This window comes from Rhinoderma darwinii, chromosome 9 (genome assembly GCF_050947455.1).
Source record: "Rhinoderma darwinii isolate aRhiDar2 chromosome 9, aRhiDar2.hap1, whole genome shotgun sequence".
Taxonomy (NCBI): domain Eukaryota; kingdom Metazoa; phylum Chordata; class Amphibia; order Anura; family Rhinodermatidae; genus Rhinoderma; species Rhinoderma darwinii.
The window spans coordinates 42,769,439-42,793,755 of record NC_134695.1 but is presented as its reverse complement, the minus strand read 5'-3'; the positions used below and the strand labels follow the sequence as shown (position 1 = coordinate 42,793,755).

Here is a 24,317-nt window from a genome sequence, read left to right as displayed (position 1 = left end):
TTTGTTTTTTCTCTAAAGTGGTCAGAGCTACTCGTTCGGACCAGGACAAGTTGTTGTCTATTCCCCTAATGTCCTGACTAAGATTTTTGATCTCATCCCCTACCATCTCCACAAATAAATCCACATTGGTAAAATCTCCTATAGGTGGCAACTTCCTACTCTTCATTTTGAGATTGGTGAAAGGACCTAGACCTGGGGTTCTACCAGATTCCTCTAGTAACCCCTCTAAGGCCACAAGGCCTTCCATATCAGATTCTTCTAAACCCAATTCCATACATTTTTTCCTATTATGGTGTTTGAAAAATTTGATCCATTTGAGCTTACGAGCAAACAAATTAAGATCTTTTATCCAAGAAAATGAATCGAACTTCACTGTGGGGACAAAGGAAAGTCCCTTTTCTAATAGCGTACTCTCTGATGTACTCAAATTGTATTCAGATAGGTTTATGATTCGTAGCCTATCCGTACTACTTCCCTTCACTAATCCTTTTGTCCCCTCAGCATGTAGCGAGAAATGGGGGGATTGTTGGCTAAAAAATTATTGCCACTATTAGAAGAAGCTCTAGCACGGCCTCTATTTCTGCCTCTAGCTCCTCCCCTGTATTTATGTTTCCCACCGCTACCACCAAAGAAAGGGCCCACTCTTTCAGAGACTGTTGTTTCACTCTCTGATGTGGAAGGGTCAGATTCCCTCGGCCCTCTATTAGTTTGTTGATATTGCTGTTGTTGGGTATTAACAAAGTCGTAAGCTTTTTTCTCCCTAAATTCCTGTAGGTCTCTCTGGAACTGGAAGTGTTTACGTTCCTTTAAATGATTAGTGAACCTTTCTAGAGTTTGTTGTAGGATTTTATCTTTTTTATCAAAACCAGGGGTATCTACCAAAGACTTAGCTGCCTCGATCTCTTTTTTGAGCTCAGCACTAATAGAGTCAAACTGGACTTTCTCTTCCTCCACTAAAATCTGCATAAGCCTGAGTGAACTCCCTGTGATCTCCTGTTCCCACCTTTCTTTTATATTAGTGGTTTTTAATCTTGATGCTGGAACAATGGGGACCCTAAGGCCTCTGGGAACTTTGTGCATAATGTGGTACTTTGTGTACTATGCATACTTTGTGTATAATGTGCCTACTTTGTGCATATTGTGTGTACTTTGTGTACTGTGTGTACTTTGTGCATAATGTGTGTACTTTGTGCATAATGTGCGTACTTTGTACTGTGCGTACTTTGTGCATAATGTGTGTACTGTGCGTACTTTGTGCATAATGTGGTACTTTGTGTACTGTGCGTACTTTGTGCATAATGTGCGTACTTTGTGCATAATGTGCGTACTTTGTGCATAATGTGCCTACTTTGTGTACTTTGTGCATAATGTGGTACTTTGTGTACTGTGCGTACTTTGTGCATAATGTGCCTACTTTGTGTACTTTGTGCATAATGTGCCTACTTTGTGCATAATGTGGTACTTTGTGTACTGTGCGTACTTTGTGCATAATGTGCGTACTTTGTGTACTTTGTGCATAATGTGCGTACTTTGTGCATAATGTGCGTACTTTGTGTACTGTGCGTACTTTGTGCATAATGTGCCTACTTTGTGTACTTTGTGCATAATGTGTGTACTTTGTGCATAATGTGCCTACTTTGTGTACTTTGTGCATAATTTGCGTACTTTGTGCATAATGTGCGTACTTTGTGTACTTTGTGCATAATGTGCGTACTTTGTGCCTACTTTGTGTACTTTGTGCATAATGTGCGTACTTTGTGCATAATGTGCGTACTTTGTGCATAATGTGCGTACTTTGTGCATAATGTGGTACTTTGTGTACTGTGCGTACTTTGTGCATAATGTGCCTACTTTGTGCATAATGTGCGTACTTTGTGCATAATGTGCGTACTTTGTGCATAATGTGCATACTTTGTGTACTGTGTGTACTTTGTGCATAATGTGTGTACTTTGTGCATAATGTGCGTACTTTGTGCATAATGTGCGTACTTTGTGTACTTTGTGCATAATGTGCGTACTTTGTGCATAATGTGCGTACTTTGTGTACTGTGTGTACTTTGTGCATAATGTCTGTACTTTGTGCATAATGTGCATACATTGTGCATAATGTGCGTACTTTGTGTACTGTGTGTACTTTGTGCATAATGTGCCTACTTTGTGTACTAGTGTTTAGGTAGTGTTAGCAATAGTTACGGCGCGGCAGGGTGGTGGTGGAGAAGGGGGGCCCAAGTTTGGGTAACAGCCCAGGGCCCATGGTCTTCTTAATCCGCCACTGCGCACCAGTCTCTAGAAGGTGGCCCGCTAAACCCCGTTCTAGATTTTTTGTACTCATGCTGCCTCCCGGCCACGTATTGATTACATGGTCAGGAGTTACGGAAACAGTGTAACTCGCTGAGCTACACTGTTTTCGTAACTCCCATAGAACTGAATATTAGTTATGGAAAAAGCGTAGCAGCGCATGAAGCTATAACTATTATAGCTTCAGATACATCTTCAGATCTGCGTGGCTCCCCTCTTTTGAGCTCAATATGTCCCATATAACTGAATAGTAGTTATGGAAACAGCATAGCTCGCATGCTACGCATGATACTACTATTGGAGCTACAGAAACAGAGTAGCTCAGCAAGTTACGCTGTTTCTGTAACTCCCGACCATGTCTCTGAAGATTTGTACCTGTGGAACGAGAAAACCCCACGCTGTATGAGTGTAGAGCGATTTACCGCTACAGAGCACGCCAGACACCTCCTCCTGTTGAGGAGGGGACAGGGTAGCTGCGAGCAAAAGACAAATGACTCCAGTATTCGTCTGGGCCTTCTTTATGTTCTAAGCCATCTGAGTTTCTTTGGAAAAAATATGTAGACTAAGTCCAACCATACCCTGAAATTAGCATAATAGCGAATGAAAATTCCATCATACTATCTACTATTTCATTCTACAATCGTACAATATCTGACACCTGATTTGTCCTCTTCCTGGGATGTGATCTCCCATTGTTCCGCCAATATCACGACCATGGAATCAGCATACAAAGTTCTCTCTCACTTGTACCTTGTCCCTGGTCGGATCGCACATTCTGTCCTGGGGTACCCTGCTTCTTGCTTCCATGGTTGCCCAGAGAAAGGGGACTTGTTACATGCCCGGTGGACCTGCCTCAGGGTTGTTCGCCTTTGGGTTAGAATTTTCAACCTTACCCACGCTGTCTTCCACACCCCAGTAAGCTGGGACCCCTGGACAGAACTGTTTCACCTTCGACCGCTGGGACTTACAGGCTTACAATTCAAACTCTTCACTTTTCTCCTTCTGGCAGCAAAGCAGACCATAGCTCAAGCGTGAAAAATACCCTACTCTACCATTCTCCACTGTTAAATCCAGATTAGATAACTGTATGGTCAACGAATATCTCTCTAGTCTCCTGAATAATACGACAACCCGTTTAGAAAAAATATGGCTTCCTTGGATTTCTTAAACCCATCTATCGATGACCCTATCTTCCATGATCCAACTCTGATCTAGGGGTTCACCATGTTCGTTGCTGGCGTATGGCCCTTCAGGTTGAAATCTCTTATCCTCTCCTCCCTCTTTTTTCCTCCTTTTCTCTTCCTCTTCTTCTCCTCTTATCTCTCCCTGTCTCTAGGGTGAGGAATTTTCTCCCTTATTCCCTTAACTTTCTACCACCGTTCTCCTCTGTGTTTCAGTTGTATTACAACCAAATTCTGTGGTTGTAAATTCTATGTTATGCTATGTATATATTATATAGAAGATTGTTTTATATGTATTACGTCTGCTGCCCATTCAGGCGATGTTATCAAGATCTGTTTTACTTGTATTTTATGATAACATTAGTTGGTTTTACCCATTCTATTCTTGTAAAAACAATAACAATTTTGAAAAGAGAAAACTAATGCAGTTACATATTGGAGAAGTGGTGTAGTCCAAGGCTCCACAATAATCAAATCTCTTCAATACCTTATGATATGTTATGATAATAAATGTTTACTCATCCCCTACCCTCCCTCTACCCACCCCATGTGCCCCAAGGGAGGAGAAGAAAAAAAAAAAAAAACATAAATAATTTTTTAACAAAGTCGCTTCAAATTTTCAGTTCTGATCTAAACTTATCTAACCATAATAGACACAGAAATTCAGATAAAAACAATTATCTCTCTTCCACCCTTGATATGAGCACCTTTAATTGAAAAACCTCAGTAGATAAAATAAAAGGTATTACATCGACTATATATAGAGTGTCACTAGGTTCAGACTCGACAGCGATCACTTTTCCTTCACAATAAAATTGGAATAGGATATTGGTTATACCTCCTCTCAGCAATGGGGGCAGATATATAATTTTATTCCTAAAGTTTTGGTCAATCATAACAGCAGAATCACGCAATTTATGTTTGTACACAGGTTATACTTAACTACTAAATTTGTAAAGAAAATTGGTAAAAGAACCACAGATGAGTGTCCAAAGTGTCGGGGGCCAAAATATGATTGGCTTCGCATGACATGGAGATGCCCCAAATTGTTTCTCTTTTGGAACAATATTGTATCCCTGATGGGACCTATATACCACAGGACACGAAAATGTGTCTATTGGGCGATAAGAAGTTAATTTCATCTAGTGGAACCCGTGCTATAGCTATTTTGAGAATCCTTTTCGTAGCAAGAAAGACTATTGCATTATTGGTGGATGTCAAATACGGTGACCTCCCTTGCAAGATGGAGACATGAATGTCAAAGATACTTACTTTAATGAGGTATATGTATATAAAAAGAATGGAAAAATGGCTGAACTCACACCTTCATCATTTGAAAAATATGGCAGTGCTAATTTTCCAGCAATAGCTTTCTTCCCACAAGGTTACACTGCTCCAGCAGGTATTGGTCAGGAACATTTACCTATTTTAAGGTTATAAAGTGCATGTTCACACTGGGTGACAATGCTTTCTCACTGTCGCTGTAACATATTTATACAGTTTAGACTCTTGAGGACTTGTGTCTAATTATATAAATCTTAAGGCAAAACAACGGCACTCAGGAAGGAACCTTTATTATAGTATCGAAAGCAAAGGACAATTACTAAGCTCCAAAGACTTTGTATTTGCCCTATAATAACTTCGTTTTCTCCTTTGCCTTAAAATCTGGTTAATAATCCCATATATTCGAACTGTTCATATTCTGATCTAAAATAGAAGAAAAGAATCCACTGGGAAATTAGATGCCAGATGGAACTTCCTTTAATGAGAATAGAAGGAACAGGAGCTTTGGGTTATTTAGAATTTCTCATTGGACTGCTACAATGAGAATGCAAATAAAGGGAAAAATATACTACTTTTCTCAGAATATTTTGACTTATTTTAAGGTTATATATTTAGGAAAGGTTCACCTAAAGATTTATACACATATGTGTAAATGATAGTATAAACTTTTCCTATAAGGTCTCATGCACATGGCCGTATTATGGCTCTGTTTTTGGTTTTTTTACAAAGCCATATTAGTGTGCCCATACAAGTGCATGGGGACTTTACTATACCTCTGTATGGCTTTGTATGCTGACTAATTGTTTAGTGTTCCTTTGAAGGGGTCATAAACTTTTACATGGAAAAAAAAAAGATAGACTTTCTAATACTGTTGCAGTTCTACCTCTCGTACATGTTTGGGGCTTGCAAATAGAGCAGTTTTGTAATATCATGTTCTTCAAGTCTTGTCTATGAAGTACTCTCTCATTTACAGAAGAGCCTCACAAGTTGATAAATATCTGCAGGCACTTGGCAATGTCTTTGCTGGATAGAGGGAAGAGAGCCAATTTGGAGGAAAGAGTTCCAGTTTGATCATATTGTTGGACAACTCCCAACAGTCCAAAGGATTTTGATGAAAGCTTGTTGATGGTTTTTCACAACTTGTATGATCTTCTTTATGCCTTATCTGGTAATATCAGTGGCTACAATGTTCATCAGACATGGTTTCTACTGGATTCTATGTAATCTGAAGTTACCAGACAGTAGACCCTTTTAAAATTAAATCCTGATGGATGGTTCCATCATAACTCCAATAAATATCCAAAACATTCTTTATCGGATACAATTGCTTTAAATGGACTGGAGTTAGGGGAGAAGGAAGAAGTGTGAATTGCCCAATTCATAGTGTTGGAGTCCCTCAGTATATGACTGGCTATAGAAGACATTATTGCCTTCACGCCAAGATGTGTTTAGACTATCAATCAAACTTCCAAGTTTTTGCCGTTCACCTAAAATATGTACAGGATAAGACAAAGTCACAGCAGCAGTAAGTGAGAAAGCTGCACCTCTCTTAGGCCTCATGCACACGAACGTATTTTTGTCCTCCCGTAAATACTGGCGTAAATACGGGTCCTTGGTCACACGTATTCGACCCGTATTGCACCAGTATTTACGGACCCGTGCCCGTAAATACGGGTCCGGTGTCACCAGTATTCCACCCGTATTTACAGGCACGTTTTCGCTGCAAAATTGCACTGCAGTAATCGTCAGCCCTTCTCACTATCAGTGCAGAATAAAAGTAAAAGAAATTCATACTTACCCGGCCGTTGTCTTGGTGACGCGTCCCTCTCTTGACATCCAGTCCGACCTCCCTGGATGACGCGGCAGTCCATGTGACCGCTGCAGCGGTCACATGGGCTGTAACGTCATCCCAGAAGGCCGGACTGGAGGAAGAAGCAGGGAGTTCTGGGTAAGTATGAACGTCTTTTTTTTTTTACAGCTTTATCTATATTGTGATCGGTAGCCACTGTCCCTGGTGCTGAAAGAGTTACTGCCGATTGTTTAACTCTTTCAACACCCTGGACGGTGACTATACACTGACGTCGCCTAGCAACGCTCCCGTAATTACGGGTGCACACACGTAGTCACCCGTAATTACGGGAGCCCCATAGACTTCTATGGGCCTGCCCGTGCCATAATTACGGCCTGAAATAGGACATGTTCTATATTTTTCAACGGCACGGGCACCTTCCCGTAAGCATATGGGGAGGTACCCGTGGCCAATAGAAGTCTATGGGCCCGTAATTATGGGCCGTAATTACAGCCCGTGATTACGGGCGTTTTTACGTTCGTGTGCATGGGGCCTTAGGCCTTATTCACACGACAGTGAAAAAAAATGTCCATTAAAAACTGCATCAGTCTGTCTCTAAATTTTCACCCATTTCTAGTCCGTCTGTCCGTTTTTAATGGCCGTGTGATATCCGTTTTGCATCAGTTTTTCATGCCACACCAGTCTCCCTGTAGATGATGCCACACCAGCCTCCCTGTAGATGATGCCACACCAGCCTCCCTGTAGATGATGCCACACCAGCCTCCCTGTAGATGGTGCCACACCAGCCTCCCTGTAGATGGTGCCATACCAGCCTCCCTGTAGATGGTGCCATACCAGCCTCCCTGTAGATGGTGCCACACCAGCCTCCCTGTAGATGGTGCCATACCAGCCTCCCTGTAGATGATGCCACACCAGCCTCCCTGTAGATGGTGCAACACCAGCCCCCCTGTAGATGGTGCCACACCAGCCTTCCTGTAGATGGTGCCACACCAGCCTCCCTGTAGATGGTGCAACACCAGCCTCCCTGTAGATGGTGCCACACCAGCCTCCCTGTAGATGGTGCCACACCAGCCTCCCTGTAGATCGTGCCACACCAGCCTCCCTGTAGATCGTGCCACACCAGCCTCCCTGTAGATCGTGCCACACCAGCCTCCCTATAGATCATTGCCTACATACTCATGGGTGCAGCGCTGTCTCTTGTCTTCTTCAGGTGTGGTCACTCGTCTGCACGGGATCTGGCAAGGCAGCGCGACGGGGCGATGGCGTCATCGAGGCGCCTTCAAACCCGTGAAGACGAGTGACCATACCTGAAGAAGCGCTGCAACAGTGAGTATGCCAACGACAGCCAGCAAGAGAACTAGTAGTTCCCTTGCCAATCCCCATGTAACAGATCCGTTTTTAACGGTTGTTACATGTATTGACAGCCGTTAAAAACGGATCCATTGACTTCTATGGGGGCCGTCAGGCCGTTAAAACGGCCCAAAAATTGGACATGTCCTATTTTTTGATGGCCATTATTTACGGGCCGTTAAAAAAACAGCCGTGTGAATGCACCCATAGAATATCATTGTTCTGAAAACGGCCATGTGAAGGCCGTTAAAAGGACGACCATCACACGGCCGTTTTTTACTGTCGTGTGAATAAGGCCTTAGGCTTCATGCCCACTTCAGTCTTTTCCTTCAGGGTGCTATCCGTTTTTGTCACTGATAGCACCCTGAACACATTCATTTCAATGGGCCCATGCACACTTCAGTTATTTAAACGGATCCGTTGTTCCGTTCCGTCAAAAGTAGAGCATGTCCTACTTTGGTCAGTGATTCAGTGACCGTGTGGCCCATAGAAGTCAATGGATCAGTCAAGGCTTCCGTGTGCCGTCCGTTTTTGACGGATCCATTGCCATAGCAACGGCTGGGTGAGTCAAAGTTCACAGACTCACAGACTTCAGTACACATTCATTCCTGAAGATGGATGTGGAGAGACTCATAGCATTGGTGCATGATCACCCAGAACTATGGGAGACGCGGGCAGAATGCTACCACGACCACTATAAAAAGGCCGCCGCGTGGGAGGAACTTGCCCTGGAGCTTTTGACGCACAAATGGCAGCAGGGAACTAGTGCCCAGCATCACAAGATAAGTAAGTAAGTGCACACATTTCACTCCAAAAATCCAAAAAAAACAAAGCAAGCCAAGCAGAGTAATCTCAAACTGTTCTCTATGCTCTGAAAGCCTCAGAAAACATCACCAAAAACTTCTTGTAACCTTTCTATGGCTGTTTCCTGGGACATGTGACAAGTTCAAATGAAGTTTACCTTCATTTTTAAACGGAAGCCAAACGAAAGCACAACGTCTGTGTAAAACGGAAACAAAAACAGACACACGGATCCGTCAAAAACGGCCGATAAAACGGTGATGGAAGTGTGCATGAGGCCTTAGGCCAGTTTCAGATGACTGAAATCTGCGATTCTGCTGACGTTAGATCATCGTGGTCTAAGTTCGGTTCAGTAGAACTCCTGGAGGTCCAGGTATTGCGGCTGTTATAGGAATGCTAAACTACGACCCCATTACGGCCATCTGAGACTGGTTTTAGGCTGTATTTACACTTGTCTACTGTTTGGGCCCATTTGGACCATCTTTTGACCTCAGATGGTCAGAAATGGACATCAACATGTAACCTCTTGAATTTAATAAAATAAATTTCTGCTGAATATGTCATCCGTCAGTCATCCATTGTGGCGAAAGACCTTGTCGGCACTAACAAAGCCATCCATATGTCAGTCACAGTTTTTAATAATGAAGTCAATGGGACACCAGATCAAAATGGTAAATGTCACAGATGATTTTACATTTTTGCCACCATCATCCCATTGATTTCACTGTAAAAAAGTTATTTGGAAAAACTGACGACCACTTTATGCATTTGTCATCCACTCTACAATAGGAAAGGTGACAAATAAGTGTGACAGTCTTATCAACCTTTTGAATTTAATGAGTTGTTTGCTTAAAGTAATATGTAAGTTACTCATAGAGCGGAGTCCTATATTTTTCATATTTGTTAATGTCAGGTATTTACTTGCTGCACCATCTGGTCATATTTTTCATTCAATAATAGACGCTGAACAAGTATTTTTCCTCAGTTGGCACTGAACATATCGTTCCCTTTCTTTTAATTAAATTAATTCAGGTAGAGAAGAATAAAGGGCTGATGATTTAATTGCTACGTCTTTTGTTTTTTTAAATCTTAAAACAATAATTGGATGAAATCTAAAACTTTTTCACATTTGTTGATTCAAGTCTAATATGTAAATATAGGATTACTAAGTGAAGGATCCTGGAACGATCACTGCACTGTAATCCTTGAGAGGAAGGTGCCAATCTTCTTACATAATATCTTGAAATCACATGTCATGAAAGCATTTGTCTTCCCCTGCAATACATTGTCTGCCTAGAGCTAGGTGTATCCATTAAAGCGCACATAACCATTCAGGTGACTTTTCAGAGTAAGCTGTCATATGTGTGTACATGAGGTATAACACTCTTTATTGGCCATTATATCACTTGTATTCTGCATTTTTTTTTAATCAGTTTTCCCCTCTCTTCTTATATTTACTTATACTATTGATCTATGCAGAGTTTATTTAAAGATCTGTTCCTATTTAAAGGGGTTGTCCAGGCACGGACATCTAATGACCTATCCACAGGATAGGTCATCAGTATATGATCGATGGGGAGCAGATCATAATCTGCCCCTATTCACATAAATAGGAGCAGAGCTGCAGTTCTGCAGCCCAGCCGCTATGCAGTGTACGAAGTCATCTACTTCCGGCTCCGTACTCTGCATACACTGCATAACATCCAGCGCCTGGAGGCAGCCGGAGCAGCTGATCGGTGCGGGGACTGGGTGTTGGACCTCCATCGATCATATACTGATGACCAATCCTGTAGATAGGTCATCAGTTATCTGTGTCCAGTCAACCCCTTTATGGATTAAGTGGTTACTTATGGATTGTGCTATATCTTAGTATGTTTCTAAACTGGTTTCCATATGCTTAATGGTAAACATTGACTTAAAGCAGTTCTCCGGGTATAAATTTTTGCAATTATGGGCTCACACATTGTAATATATGGTGTAAAGTTAAGGTCATACGATGAGATCCTCCGGTGCAACGGGCTCTGACATAGTAATGGGCTCCAAAGGTCCAGCATAATATAACACCATTTGGGACTGACTTTGGAGACAATCACTTGCCACTATGGTCTATTTCTTATGGGTTGATTCACAAATTTGACCTTATTAATGAGATGTCATGTGCGTACAAAGTTTATGATGGAATTACAAGTCGACTTGTTCTGTATTATTGGAGGGTGGGAATTATTATCTCTACTGGACCCAGGGTACCCCAGTCTGACACTGTGGGATCTTTGCCGTGGGGGCAGTGGTGCTTGTTTGCCAATTCGACCAAATTGACTGAATTGAATAAACTACACATACTGCTATCACATTGCTGTGGCGCCTTTTGCATTGTTTACTGCTTTCTTTCACTCAGCCATGTCAAACCTCTTTTCCATTTTCAAATGTTGGAGACTACACTTTATTCTGTTCAATAATCATGTCTTAATGCACTTTTCTTACACATAATATTCATCGACCAGCCACGACATTAAAGGGGTTTTCCGGTGAAATAAAAGTGATGGCCCATCTTCAGTATAGGCCATAAATATTAGATCAGTGGGGGTCCGACTCTTGGCACTCTGGCGAGTGCTGCTTCCCCTTCATTTCTTAAACAGCTCCATACTACACTACGAATGAGTGTGGATATCACTGTACCTTTTTTAGAGATGTATATGTGCTATGAGTCACATGGGCACTTATGAGTGATTTACATCATCTATGTACTGGAAATGTACGGGACTTCAGTAAATACAAGCCCAAAGGCTAAATTCACACAGAGCAAATATGCTGCGCAAAAGGTACAGAGTGTATCCGCCCTGTTGCCCGCAGGGAATTCTGGCCGGAAGACCACACCAAAATGTGGTGCAGTTTTTCGCCCGGAATGTCCGTTGTTGAAATCCTGCAATGCAAAAATATAAATGGCTATGCTTACCATGGCGGCGCATCCCTCCGACGTCCTGATGATCCGCAGCCCTGGGATGACGTTTTATTCCATCTGATTCTGGGTAAGTATTAGGGCACATTCAGACGTGGCAGAATTGCTGTTGAATTCCGCTGCGGACAGTCCGCAGTGGAATTCTGCAGCAGCCGTTTTTTACATTTGTTTCTATACATATTTAGGAAACTTAAGTTCAGACGTTGCAGGGAAATAACTGTGTGAAAATTAGGCTGCGGTGTAGAATTTTCCCTCCGCAGCATGCACATTATATTGCGGAGAAGAAGCGGAATTTCACTGCGGATTTCAGCATTTGCATTGCAAAGGCTGAAATCTGCAGCAAGTCTGCTGTGATATCCACAACGTCTGAATTACCTGTCAAATATGAAAAAGCAACATTTTCAGCGGAAAAAGAGTTGTTTTTTTCCTGAGTTTCTTTTTTTGCGGTGGAATTGCAGCTCTTCCGCCGCAAAAATTGCAACATCTGCTATTTGTTGTGGGTTTTGTCTCCCCATTGAATTAAATGGGAAAAACCCCCAAAAAAAGAATCAGCGATTACGCAAATACAATTGACATGCTGCGTATTATAAAAACTGCACCCCATGTCAGTTTCTGACCGTCTTTTCCGCTTATTACTTACGCAGCGTGTGGATGATATTTGTTCTAATCTCATCCACTCTTCTGCTACTGTATCATGCTGCGGATTTTCCACGACAAAATACGTTTGGGAAAAACCACAGTATTCACGCAACGTGTGAACTTGGCCTAGTTATCATTTTGACAGCAGTTTGTGATCATACTTCTGTTCAAGTTAGATGTGGCTAATTTTAGTGAAAACCATGTCTTTACAACTGTGTATCAGCAGCTCAGATCTAGCCATTATTATGGACTACAATAAAGTTCCCTTCACCTTTTGTTAAATACATACTCCACCTTCGGATAAATACACTGTCCGGCTTCTGGTGTCATCGAACAACAACACCCAACACTGCCTGGAGAGCCAGGTGCGCATGCACCGTGCTACATGTCTGCGTTTGGGAACTAGAGACTCCTGAGGAACCCGAGATACCTTTTATTATGGCATCTCTAATTCCCTTGTGGATCTTGTAAGTGCAATTGCTTTTATACAGTATGGCGTGTTACGTGTAAAATAATACAATATCAGGCGTGGGTCTTTATTTTCTTCTCAATCTTGAAGAAACTCGACAGTACATTCCAGTGCTGGTTACCCCATCCACCTTATGTGAGCATCAGAACTGGAAAATGGAGCAATGGAAGAAGGTGTCCTGGTCTGATGAATCACGTTCTCTACAATATAATTTAGCTGACCGGGTGCGTGTGCGTCACTTACCTATAGAAGAGATGGCACCAGGATGCACTATGGATAAAAGACAAGCCGGCGGAGGCAATGTTCTGCTGGGAAACCTTGGGTCCTGGCATTCGTGTGGATGTTACTTTGACAGGTACCATCTACCTCAACATAGTTGCAGACCAAGTACACCCCTTTATAGCAATGATATTCCCTCATAGCAGTGGTCTCTTTCAGAAGGAAAATGCGCTCTGCTACACTGTTGTTCAGGAATGGTTTGAGGAACATGACCAAGAGTTCAAGGTGTTGACTTGGCCCCTAAATTCCACAGATCTCAATCTAATCAAGTATCTGTGGGATGTGCTGGAAAAACAAGTCCGATCCATGGAGGCCGCACCTCACAACTTACAGGACATAAAGGATCTCCTGATAACGTCTTGGTGTCAGATCCTACAGGAACCTTCAGAGGTCTTGTGGAGCCCATGCCTTGACGGGTCAGAGGCAGAGCTGTTTTGGCGGCATGAGAGGAAACGACACAATATTGGGCAGGTGGTTTTAATGTTCTGGCTGATCGCTATATATTCATTAAATGTGAGCGTCCAGTCTTTAGTTCCTTATATCTAAAAAGCAAGTACTGCGCATGATGTTTCAGCAAATCCTACCTTGTCGTTTTATTAAGGACGAGAATGTTGAAATCACAGAGAGTCGACTGCCTCGGCCATTATGCAATGCGGGAATTACGGGCGTAAGTTTGACACGTCTGTAACAGAGAGGAGTTTTGTCACAACATAAAACGGTTTGTATATTCACTGAATACCTGAAATATGTGGATGACATTGACAAGTAATACAGCAGAGCTAACACCGCTAGAGTATGGATACACATTAAGACAGCTGTTTAAATGAGTTTCCAGACTTGCACTGCAGCGACTGCCTTAGACCAACATTTTTAACCTTTTAGTGACTAGATGCATTTTGTAATTTTGTGCGGTGTTGGTAAAATAGCTAAAAATAATTTAGATTTCATGTGAGATACATGGATTTATTTCATATCCTTTGGATACCTAAGGCTTCGTTCACATCTGCATCAGGGTTCCGTTCTGGCGTTCCGTCGAAGCTTTTCGTCAGAACGGAGCCCTGACTGAAACAAACAGAAACCATAGGTTTCCATTTGCATCACCATTGATTTCAAATGTGACGGATCTGGTGCAAATGGTTTCCGTTTGTGTCCGTCATTTTGGGGGGATCAATAGCGTAGTCGACTATATATACAAATATTGCAAGTATAAAAATAATAAAAATTTACAATATGTAAGTTGATACTACAGGTAAATGATCACTAGTTACAGTTCCCATGGAGTTGAAAATACAAACATTCTTTATATTATTCTTGGAATTAAATACATACTACATATCATTCTTGAGTAACCAAGAAATATTTGTTTAAATCCTCCAGCTTACACACCTTAAGAATATGAGAAGAGAGAACATGGGAGAGACGTGAAGCCAAGTTACTAAGATTACGCACTCATAAATTATGTAACCTTCTCTGCTAAGGTTCAACTCAGCATCACTTTGATTTGAATAGGATTCCAGGGGAAACGTGATGTGGGAACTAATGTAAAGACAATCACCACTTTTGCCTCCTATATAATGTGTATTCGGTAAATATTGCCAATTTCAAGACTGCATTTTCTTATCAGGTAGAGATTATGTACCCTGAGGGTAAGTTCACACGGCTTATTTTCAGCTGTTTTTCGGGCCGTAAACGCACCAAAAAACAGCTGATAAAATGGAAGCTGAGCGCCTCCAAACAGCTACCTATTGATTTCAATAGGAAAAATCGGTGTTTCGTTCCAACAAGGTTTTTTTTTTTACGCAGCCGTTTGAAAAAACGGCGCATAAAAAAAAGCCTTGTAAAAACAAGTGCATGTCACGTGGTGCTTTTCTGTTTACATTCATTATTTTACTGCTGTTGCGCGAATCACGCGCGTCCCACGGAAGTGCTTCCGTGTGGTGCGCGTGATTTTCACTCACCCATTGACTTCAATGGGTGCGTGATGCGCGAAAAACGCTCAAATATAGAACATGTCGTGAGTTTTACGCAGCGGACTCACGCTGCGCAAAAATCACGGACAGTCTGCACTGCCCCATAGACTTGCATAGGTCCGTGCGACCCGCGTGAAAACCACGCGGGCTGCACGGACGTAAATCACGTTTGTGTGAATCCGCCCTAAGGCCGATTTTCTGCCTGCCAAAAACTCTGTGTGAACCCAGCCTTACGCTTGTCAAGTACAGCCTGGCATTGAACCTCATTGCTTGTATTAATAAGTGATAAGTCCTATTTAAAAATCAGGCTTTAGTATGTTGCAATTGTAAATATTTATCCCGCTTTTATATTCATACGGTTGATTGAAAGTGGAATTATCCTTTAAAGCCAAGGTTTACCTCTAAACCCTCTCTTATGTATTATGGAATCACTTTTCGGACAGTTTCACATAGTTTGGCAGCGTTTTTCATAGTGATTGTGATTTGGGGTTTGCTGTGGCCAGACGTAAGTTAAAAGTGAATAGCAAAATATTGAAATGTCTCCGTACATAAATAGTGTTTTGGTTTGTGGCGTATTAGTGGCATTTTTGTTGAAACGCAGCCTCCTCTAGGTAAAGCTTTTCTCAGGCGTTTTTCTTCATATGCTTCTTAACCCTTTCCCGTCACAGGCATTTTTGGGATTTTCGTTTTAATTTTTTCCTCCCTACCTCCCAAAAGCCATAACTTTTTTATTTTTCCATCGATAAAGCCATATGTGGGCTTGTTTTTTGCTGGACGAGTTGTAGTTTTTTACGGCACCATTTATTGTACCATATAATGTATTGGGGAAAAAAATCTTTGTGGGGTGGAATAGGAAAAAAACTGTGATTCCTCAATCTTTTGAGGGGTTTCGTTTTTACGGCTTTCACCATACGGTAAAAATGGCATGTTAACTTTATTCTACCGTTTAATACGATTACAGCAATACCAAATTTATTTAGTTTTTTTTATGTTTTACTACATTTACGAGGAAGAAACCGTCTTTCTAATGTCTTAGATGCTGCGATTGTGATTGATCACAGCATCTAAGGGGTTAAATGTCCAGGAGCAGCGCTATTGTTGTTTCTGTCCGTTAGTCCCGGGTGTCAGCTGTAATACACAGCAGACACCCGCTCAGCGGGTGAGCCCGCTCCAAACATCACCACCCCCTACACAATGACATGCTATTACGTCTCTTCAAAAAGACCTAGAAAAATGCATGAACAAAATGACACTAAACTAAAAAAAAACACCATAAAAAAAATGCTTCAAACTGCTGATGGTTTTTAAGCGCATTTTAAAATGCAGAAGAAAAACCTTGTGTGAAGGAACCTTACATCAATTTCACAAAGTTTATCTATTCATTGAATAGCTCCCTTCACAGGAGCAATTTAGGAGTGATCCTGTTAATTGAGAAGGCAAGGTCTTGTAAATAAAATCTCTGCATACTGTCAATGAACACAAGAGATGGTCTTCTGTGTTTCACAAAAATTTTTTGTATTTTTGTATTGCATGAGCCCAACTTTACTCATTTCATAATTTTCAGTTTCAGTTGCTCAAAGCAACCAATCACAGTGCAACTTTCTTTTTTCAAGAGCAGCTTAAGAAATGAAAGCTGAGCTCTGATTGGTTGCTATAGGCAACAAGGCTAGTTGTAATATTCTGGAATCTATTGACTGGTATCTGTATTTGTTCAAAACACGGCTTCTCAAGCCGGGGATTCCGCTCCTGGAGGAGCCCTTGGCATCGCTACCCATAAATGGACAGTCATGTCAGGGGTTCCTCCAGGAACGGAATCCTAGGCCAGAGCATCAGGTAAAGTTCTGGCTGAGGATTCTGCTCCAGAAGGAGCCCCTGACGTCACTGTCCATATATGGATAGTGACGCCTGGGGCTCCTCCAGGAGCAGAAAAACAGGCCAGATCATTGCTGATGCTCTGGCCATGGAAAATGGACAGTGTCATCAGGGGTTCCTCCAGGAGAATCCACGGCTAGAGCGTCGGCAACGCTCTGGCTGGGGATTCCGATCCTAGAGGGAGCCCGAATGGCGCTATCTACAGGGGGGATAATCTACTCGGTGGGGTGTGGTGCTATCTACAAGGGGGGTGTGGTGCTATCTACAAGGGGGTGTGGCGCTATCTACAGGGGGGGGTGGCGCTATCCAAGGAGGTGTGTGGGGCTATCTTCAAGGCAGATCTGGTACTATCTACTTGGGCACTGTGGCACAATCGAGAGGGTACAATGTGGAATTATCTACATAAGCACTGTGTATAGCACTATCAACACAGGCAATGTGGCACTATGTGGGCGCTGGCACTTTATATGCGGACCTATGGCACTTTATACGTTGGCAGTGTTGCACTATGTGGGCACTGGCACTATGTGGGCACTGTGGCACCATGCGGGCGCTCGCACTATGTGGCCACTGTGGCACTATCATCATGGGCACTGTGGTGTTTTCACGGGGTTTGGACAAAAAAAACCCTGACAAATGAAATCCATCCGTTTTTTAACGGCCATGAAAAATGGATGACAAATGGCCTATTAAAAACGGACAGACGGACTGGAAATGGATGGAGATTTGGAGACACACTGATGCAAAATGTCCATGAAAAACTAACAGTTGATCAGTTTTTAATGGCCATCTTTTTTGCACTATTGTGTGAATGTCTTCTTGGGTTATGCCTAGCACAGGCCTGAAGAGACAGTGCATGACTGGTATTCTCTCTTTGGTGCCCTTTGTATCCCTCTGTCATTCACAGCCCCTCAGTGGAGACGTGGCCATGCATTCATGCTATTTTCTCCATTGCAGTTAATGGAGTTGCAAAATACCCTAAAAATTGGAACCCCACCTTCCAGACATTATGGCATTTAAAGTCAATATGCCATAAACATCCCAGGTGGGGAGACCTTTTAAAGTTTTAGTGCGGCCCCTTGGAGTGGTACAATCTGACAATGTGGCCATCAGACCAGAATGGGTTGAACACCTCTGGACAGGGTCCGTATTCATTTTTAGGTGTGATGAAGGGAGTCAAATGGGCAGGGCATATGGTAAAAAACATGTGTGCACCGCTTAATTCATCGCTTCCTGGAGTCTCCCTGATGTCATGTCTCAAAAATAAGCAAGTATAATGTCATTAGAAATGAATAAGGCCTCATGCACACGACCGTAGCCATGCGCACGGCCGTGGTTTTCAGGTCGGCCGGCTGCAGAGTGTCAAATCGCGGGCCGTGCACATGGCCGCGTCCATTATTTTCTATGAGCCTGGACAGTGTGCATGGGCCCATAGAAATGAATGGGGCCGCAATTCTCCCGTGGATTTTCGGGGGAATTGCGGCGGCAAAAGCACGTTCGTGTGCATGGGGCCTAATTCTGCTGTACATTATTTTTGATTCCCTATAAGAATCTTATGTAACCACATTCGGTCTTCCCCTTACATGGAATGAGCAGGATGACTGTGGAATATGACAGTAATAACTAACACATCGCCGTTCCAAGTCTTCAGCTGAATGGTATGTGGTCTAATTTTAGATCTGGAAGCTCTGGTAGATTACATGAACATCTCAATTTCCCACTCACAGCTGGATCTTTTAAATTAATCTTTGAAAATAGATTTAATACACAGTAAGATTATGTGTCAGTAACGTCCGTGAGGAATGCGTTCAGATAAGAAAAATGATTGGGAGGAACAGCAATTAGGAAAAACTGATATAATATACTAGGTAGGAATATATGGAAAAACGCAACAAAATGTCAATGAAAATTCTAAAAGAGAATACTAAGTAATACGAATAGACATATATTTTACAACTTAGGGTATGTTCACACGCCCTATTTACGGACGTAACTCAGGCATTTTACGCCTCGAATTGCGGCTGAAAAAACGTCTCCAAACCGCAGGCGGGATTTTTTTTTTACGCGCCGCTGTCAGAAGACGGCGCGTAAAAAGACACCCGCCTCAAAGAAGTGCATGTCACTTCTTGGGACGTAAATGGAGCCGTTTTTCATTGACTCCAAAACCAGCTACAGTTACGTCCGTAAAAGACGCCACGAAAAACGCGTGCACTCGCCTGAAAACAGCTCCGTAATTTCAGACGTAATTGGCGTTGCCGTGTGAACCTACCCTTAAAGTGAAGCCCCACATTATAAACGACTTTATTGCATTAAAAGGGTCAATCCTTCAGGAAAATTCCTCTCCATATGACCTATTAGGGAATATGGACATCAGAGAGGGAGGACCCACGCTTGGGTTCTTTTTGAACATGGGTTGTCTCCATATAACAACTTCTTGACGGAAATTTCTTATAAGCAATTGCCTAATATATAGCTGTTACCCTATCACTATCTTTATGAGGAGGGGAAGACTTGGATAATACAAGAAAACAGCAGAAATCGATTTCATTTTCTACATTTGTATGGGTTTTATATGGCATTTTACTGGAGTTTTTAATATGTATTTTTTTGGACAAATTTTTTTTGAGACATGAGACATACTCTATATAAAAAAAAACAAAACTATTAAAGTCTATGGATTTAAGCACCATGAAAAACATCATACCCAGAACATCTGCAATATGGTCAAGATACGCTTAAGATCTCATTTAACAAAACTGTCTTAGGCCCACTTCACACAGAGTTTTATGGCGCTGATTTTAATGCGGAAAACGCAACAGAAACCGCGCCAAAAAACTGCCAAAATCGCCTCCCATTGATTTCAATGGGAGGCGGAGGTGTTTTTTTTCCTGTGAGCGGGAAAATCCTCTTGCTGGAAAAAAAGTGATATGCTCTTTCTTCCTGTGGTTCCGTCTCTGACCTCCCATTGAAACCAATGGGAGGCAGAGACAGTGTTTTTCGCTGCGTTTTTTTGCCTGCGGTGCTCAATGGCCATAGCTGAAAAACGCAGCGAGAAACGCTTCAAAAAACGCGGCAAAGAAAGTGCCGACAGGTCAAAATCTGCCTCAAAATTCCTGACGGAGTGGCGTTTTTCGGCCGTGGGCATTGAGCCAAAAAAAGCTGCGAAAAACGCTTTCTCTGTCTCCCATTGATGTCAATGGGAGGTCAGAGACGGAAACGCCCGAAGAAAGGGCATGTCGCTTCTTTTCCCCACGAGCGTTTTTTCTGCTCGCGGGAAAAAGACGCTTCAGCCTCCCGAGGCGATGTCGGACATTTTTTGTCACGGTTTCCAACGCGGTTTCCGTGGCAAAAACCGTGGCAAAAAACTCAGTGTGAACAGGACCTAAACCCTCTGGATATCAGCAGCTTTTTTCTGGAAATTCCCATTTTTCTTTGCTTCCTTGTTGGAATGTATTCTTGATAATAAGCGGAGGTGATCCATCACCCGCCGGTCGGGGATAGCAGCAGCTGACAACTTACTATTCGAACGCACACACTAGTGTTGTACCTAGCATGCACAACCAGACGAGGTGAGCGCTTATAATCCTTAAAACGCTCACGTAGAAACCTGTTGGTTTTATTAGACAATTTGGCCCCCTCTTTTTTCTCCTAACAGATGAACTGTCCTTGTTGCCCATAGCCACCAATTGCAATTCAGCTTTCATTTTTTCGGAGCAGTTTAAGAAATAAAAGCTGAGCTCTGATTGGTTGCTATAGGCAATAAAGTCAGTTTTTCTGTTAGACAGTCTGGATAAATATAGCCCATTAGGTAGAGATATTTATAGTTTCCGATAGATTAAGGCCATGTTCAGACGAGGTAGATTTGTTGTGGGTTATTCTCATGTAGAAGATTTTTCCACTGCGGATTTGAGACATACTGTGAATTACAAAATATTAGCCAGCCATAAATTTGGCTAAAAACACCTGAATAAAAACACCACTAAAAGCACAGCAGAAAACGCCTCAAAAAGCGGTGTGTGAATGCAGTCCGAACATAGCAAAATCCAGTAGGCACATATTAGGAATTTGATCCTTATACAATTTCCCGGTTAAAGTGACTTCGAAGGCAGAGATTCATTTTACAGGGGGGGGGGGGGGGTTGAAATTGACATCCCTGATTTGCCCTCTTCTGTGACTTATTATAATACTTTATTCTCCTGTCATCTAAGGCTACGTGCACACGGCCATTGTTTTCGTCAGTGTTCTATCCTGATAGCACACTGGGCCATTCATTTCTATGGCCCCATGCACACTACCGTGTCGGTCTCACCTATTCAAGTGTATAGCGACATGAAACCCACGGGCAGCACACGGATGCCATCAGTGTGCTGTCCGCATTTTGCGGATCCCTTGTTTACTGACCACGAAATACAAACGTGTGCATTTAGCCTAACAGATGGTGGATTCCCAAGGTGATAACCAATAATGCCGGCCATTACTGGGTCCACGGGGATTTTTAACCAAATTGGAATGAATTTGCATTGTTACATCCCCACCCTGTTTCCAGTTCCCTCTTTTTTACTGCTGTGCCTGTATACAGCTGGATATACTAGCTGGATATACATTGGACATTTCTTGAAGGATCTTCCTCATTTTCAAAGGTATTTCCCAATGAAGTGATGTGTATAAGGACAGTCTGACGTTCCCCATCTCCCATCCACTCTATGGACAGTTTGGATTTTATCCCCTGTGATCCCCTATTCCACTGTGGAGATAAGAGGCACCAGATGTGTCTGGCAGCTTCTTGTCATCTTACAGAAACGACATGCATGCTCGGCCAAGTTGAACGTGCATGTTTACGAAAAAATAGTAACATTAAAGTGTTTTCATTCCGGAATCATGAATAAATCTTATTTATTGTATTATGAAAAGTTACACAATGTAATAATATACTTTATGTATCAATGTCTACTGTAATAAAATTGATATGCAAAGTATTCATTTATTATCCGTAGCAGGGAATACTGTTCCTGACACAGCAATCTATGGGACTGCTGAAATGCACCACGTTCCGTGTGTTTTATGGTTTTACATGGTAGTAAAAGGAGATTTAAAAAAAAAATCCTGTTAATACACTACTGCGAAAAATACTTTTTAAAAAATATATTTTTTTTAAAGGCACAGAATGGTCTATTCATTGTGATTCTATTCCACCAAACCAGTAGCTAATCACTGGGGATCCCTGCTAAAACCTAACTTTTGTTACACCCTTGTGTGTGGATGTTATGTCGCCAGCGGGGCTCACACTGTGATTTTAATATGTGCAGCCCAGTGTATGATCGTAGCCTTGGGGTTATTCTGATGTCATTTATTTTAGTAGTGGATAAAAGGCTTAGGAATGTTAAAAAAAAACACTGTTCAAACACAATGGCAGAACAATACAGGGTGCTGAACCGACAAGGACATCCAAAAGACCCTGAGATCCTGAAGCTCAAAGCAATATCATGCCCCATCCTCCTTGGCATTACGTACAGGACAGAATGGCAGTGGCCACCTTTATAAGCTGTTGATGTTTCTCTTAAAGGACTTGTATACAAATGTGTTGTTTAAAAACGCATGATGTAAAAATCTGTAGGAACAATGCATTTTTGTAGGGGGGCATCTATAAAAGAAATCACCCAAAACCCAGAAACTGATCCAGTCAATCATATCTACATTTGGCAGGGAACATAGGCTAGCTTTTTTGGTCATATACCTTTCAGGATATATTTAGGCGTTGAGGTTGACGTTGAGGTGCGGTTGAAACCGCATTAAAAAAACCTGCAAATCTAACATTTGTCAATCACTTGTGACAAAATTATAATTTCTCATAGAAATATATTGATCTACCAAATTTGTGAGGCCGTATAGGCACATGGGGCGGAAATTATACAGATTTTTCTACTGGATTTGCGGATGCAAAAAATGGCAACATAATACAGTACCAACTATGTAGATGAATTTTCGTCAAATCTTATCTGCATGCTGCAGAAGTTTTCCGCACGGAAATTGACCTGCCGTGTGTATTTTAAAAACTGCTGTTGTGGATTTTCAATGTGGATTGCATTCCTTTTAATGAGAGGGGTGAAATCCACAACATATTCCGCAACAAAATCTGCATGTGTAACATGCAGATTTTGCGGCGGATTCACCACAGATATTTGGCAGATTTTTGTGCCTCATGTGAAGGTACCCATACACTTCTATAGGTGCCATATTTTAACATTTCACAACTTGGAACTTGTATGGACCCATAATATGCCCATGTGCATGATCGTTTACTGGTATAAACAATGTAGAATGTTGACCCAGAGATCTGTCCAATTGCCATTAAGCATTCATGGATTATTTCCACTGTAAGGCAAAACGCACTATAGCTTTCTAGAGTTTTACCTGCTTCTGGATCAACAGGGGTTAATGAAGATTTATCTTTTAAACAACCCACTTGATTTACTTAGCCATGCATAGTGAAATTGTTTTAAAACATTCTATGAAATTACAACACTGTGGATTTGTCCTATAGAGAAGCCTATGAGAAAAACTCGTAAAAAAACGCTATACTGAGAGCATTTAAAAAATGAAAAACGCCACTGAACCCAAAGACGCCACAAAAACGACACAAACCAAAACACTTTGTGTGCAGACTTTATAATAATTTACTATAGACTTTAAGGTAACAGCTGACCGCAGCGTTTTTTTACCTTAAAAAACCGCAGTGAACATGCGAACGTAAACGCCACAAAAAAGTTGTGTGGCAATCCAGCCTAAAACTCCTTCAAGATACAAAACCAACACAGAGTATGGCAAAAAATGTTGGTTGTTCCCAGTCAGCTGTGTGTAAAATGTGGTGCAAATATAAACAAAAGTTTTGGAATTGTGGAAATCACGGGATCGATAAACATGTTAATGATATGCAAATGATAAAAAAAAATGGAAACAAATTCTTCCAAACATCTTGATTTATTCAGTGTCGAGTATGAGTGCCATGCAGGCCATGGTAGCACGTTCTAGGCCACACAGGCTGTTCACAGTAGCACAAGCAACATGCCCCCTGGCGTTGTCCTGTTGAAAAATGGCTTCTAGGACACTTTGAAGAAATGGCTGTACCACTGATTCCACGACCAAATCAATGTAACTCCGAACTGTTAGTGTACCTGAAATGAAGACTAGAGCGGTCTGATTACTGTACATTATACCACCCCACACCATAATCCTGGGGGTAGGAACGGTGTGACATTCTCTTGTGAAGGCCTCTTCATGGCGTTGCCCACTTGGTCTCTAGACCAATCTCTGGCTATCATTGCATCCGAAACAAAAGCGGTACTCATCCAGTCTCCATTTTCGTCTTGCTGTGCACCATGATAGCTTTTGAGAGCGGTAGCGTGCGGTC

The 24,317-nt window shown here is 42.0% G+C and overlaps 1 long non-coding RNA gene across 1 annotated transcript in view; it reads right to left on the bottom strand.

The window, feature by feature from the left end:
* Positions 1-24,317, bottom strand: part of LOC142660333 (uncharacterized) — an 84,426-nt gene that overhangs the window by 23,195 nt on the left and 36,914 nt on the right. The window contains exon 2 of the long non-coding RNA XR_012850463.1: positions 13,652-13,749. This is a non-coding gene — a long non-coding RNA (uncharacterized LOC142660333). The remainder of the gene's footprint in view (positions 1-13,651; positions 13,750-24,317) is intronic.